This window comes from Sesamum indicum, linkage group LG8 (assembly GCF_026168435.1).
Source record: "Sesamum indicum cultivar Baizhima isolate 11 linkage group LG8, ASM2616843v1, whole genome shotgun sequence".
Taxonomy (NCBI): Eukaryota; Viridiplantae; Streptophyta; class Magnoliopsida; order Lamiales; family Pedaliaceae; genus Sesamum; species Sesamum indicum.
In genome coordinates, this window is record NC_142664.1 from 17,106,785 (window position 1) to 17,109,901 (window position 3,117).

Below are 3,117 nucleotides of genomic sequence, written 5' to 3' on the forward strand. Positions count from 1 at the left end.
CTTGCATCAATGATCAACTCACAAGAATCAAGCATAATCCTAGCCTTAACCGGGAAATCTCTCTCTCATATCTCTATCAGGTAATTTTAATTATTTAGTTTTTTATCACTTCTATTTATCACAACCTTCCCCATTATTTTCCATTTTTCTAAAAGAAATTAACTTAAAACCAATCCCTGTGGATCGACCCTACTCCCACTTTCACAAGTGTAGTAGGAATTATTTTTGGTGACTTCGACACTCATCAAATTTTGGCGCCGTTGCCGGGGATTGGCGTTTTTAAGTATATTTCTTTATTTTTTTTATTACTTAATTTTATCACCATTGATGCCAAGGTCTTCTCGTACAGGTAAATTGGTATACGACCCAGAAATCGAAAAGACCGCACGAAGACTTCATCGGGAAACTAAGCAACAATCGGAAGGAACATCCGCTCCATACGAAGACGAAGAAGACATAACTTTGGAGTTTGAGAAATCCCTAAGCGAATCCGAAGAAGAGATAATGGCTTTGATTCCTGAAAGATCGATCAATGACATGACGTCGATCTGAACCAACAACCACTGTGCATTGAGTACCCTGATTTAGAGGTAGACTTTGAACTGAAATCTGGATTAATTCATTTACTTCCCACTTTCCGTGGCCTCGCAGGTGAAGATCCACATAAGCATCTAAATGAATTCCATGTGGTATGCTCCGGAATGCGCCCACAAGGCATAAGCGAGGAACAAGTCAAATTGAGAGCGTTCCCCTTCTCTCTTGCCGACCAAGCGAAGGATTGGCTGTACTTTCTACCTTCAGGATCCATTACAAGATGGAATGATCTCAAGAGGCAATTTCTTGAGAAATATTTCCCTGCCTCAAGAGCCACAACGATCCGGAAGGAGATCAGCGGGATTCGACAATTCGCGGGAGAAAGTCTTTTCGAATATTGGGAAAGATTCAATCGGCTAGTGGAAAGTTTCCCCCATCATCAAATCCCGAACCACTTGTTGATCCAGTATTTCTATGAAGGTCTATCAAATATGGATAGGAAACTAATAGATGCGGCAAGTGGCGGAGAATTGTTCAACAAAACCCCCACCGAGGCGCGTAAACTAATCTCGATCATGGCGTCCAACACGCAATAATTTGGGGTTAGACACGATGATCCACCTAGGAAAAGCAACGAGGTAAGTAATCTTGAAGAACGTTTAAATCAACTCACCACTGTTGTTGAAAAAGTTGTTGCAGATACTTATCAACAAGTCAAAGCGTGTGGTATCTGCACCTTAACGGGGCACGCTACCAACATGTGCCCAACTCTTCAAGAATCAACTACCGAACATGCCGACGCCGTAGGAGGATTCGCCGGATAACAACAGAGAAGATATGATCCTTTCTCCAACACATACAACCCCGGATGGAGGGACCACCCGAATCTGAATTACGGCAACCAACACTTTCAAAAACCCCAATACCGACCACCTCCACAGCCTAACCCCACGCCGAACACATCTCTCGAAGACATGATGAAAGCACTAGTGACCAACACACAACAATTCCAACAACAGACCCAACAATTCCAGCAACAGACCCAGGCGAGCTTCCAACAATTTCAACAACAGACTCAGGCGAGCATTCAAAATCTAGAATCTCAAATCAGTCAGCTGGCATCGTCTATTGGTAAGCTAGAGTCTCAAAGTAAGCTACCTTCTCAATCTGTCATTAACCCTAGACAAAATGTTAGTGCTATAACGCTTCGTAGTGGAAAAGAATTGTAGGAACATGTGAACGAAGATGACACCAAACGTGGGCTCGGTGTGAAAGAAAGCCGAAAAAAGAAATTGAGGTCCAACAAGAACAAACCAAACAAGAAGTGGACCATCCGCAGCCTTTGGTAACTAGACCACCATTCCCAGAGAGATTCACCAAAGCGAAGAAGGAAGAGGAGGAAAAAGAGATCCTTGAAACGTTCCGCAAAGTGGAGGTAAACATCCCGCTGCTCAATGCCATCAAGCAAATACCCCGATACGCGAAATTTTTCAAAGAATTGTGCACTAGCAAGGGTAAACTCAAGGGAAACGAACGGGTAAGTATGGGGGAGAACGTCTCCGCAATTCTCCAACGAAAATTACCCCCAAAATGCAATGATCCAGGTACGTTTTCTATCCCTTGCAAAATTGGAAAAATTGGAATAGAAAAAGCAATGTGTGATTTAGGTGCCTCTATCAATATTATGTCTCTTACTATATATGAATCTTTGAATGTTGGCCCATTGAAAGAAACGGGTGTCATTCTTCAACTTGCCGATCGTTCTGTAGTTTACCCCGAAGGAGTTCTTGAGGATGTACTTGTGCAAGTTAATGAATTGATTTTTCCTGCTGATTTTTATGTGCTTGATATGAGGGGGGATATTTCTCCCAATTCTACATCCATCTTACTAGGAAGACCATTCCTTAAAACCCCAAAAACCAAAATTGATGTTGATGCCGGAATTCTTTCTATGGAATTTGATAATGAGGTTATGAGTTTTAAAATTGATGGTGCCATGAAATATTCTAATGATGTGCCTTCTATTTTTCTCATTGATTCTATTGATCTTTTATTGCCAAAAAATGCCATGTTCAATGGTAGAGGAGTATTCAAGACAACAATTGCCAAAAGATCGAGTCGTAGAACTTACAAGAAAAAAGTCTTTCATGACAAAATAAGTTCAAGGAAGAAATCATCCATGGACTGCCAAGTTCCCCTAAATCCACACCATCACCAGGTGCATTACATAGAAGAAGTGGATTTAGAGTGTCCAACTTATTCAAGTTGAGGCACAGCAATGTCTAGCCAAAGACATTAAAGAAAAGCGCTGCATGGGAGGCAACCCATGAATTTCTATCCCTTCTCTTTTTCATTTCATTTTATTTTAGTTTTAGTTTTTTTATTCAAGCTTTGCGATGCGTGCCATGCTTAATTAAACATCCAAATCTGTTTGGACGCTCAAATTGGACAGATTTGAAGTTTTCACTAAGCGTGCCCACGCTTAGTCGATCTTTCAAAACTTTTTAACTCACTTCACCAAAACAGATTTGGAGCTTCCACTAAGCGTGCCCACGCTTAGTCGATCTTTTAAAACTGTTTTAA

General features: G+C 41.2%; 1 pseudogene; it reads left to right on the forward strand.

Annotated features, from left to right (window-relative positions):
* The first annotated feature begins 536 nt into the window (after positions 1-536).
* Positions 537-2,803, forward strand: LOC110012420 (uncharacterized; annotated as a pseudogene).
* The last annotated feature ends 314 nt before the right edge of the window (positions 2,804-3,117 follow it).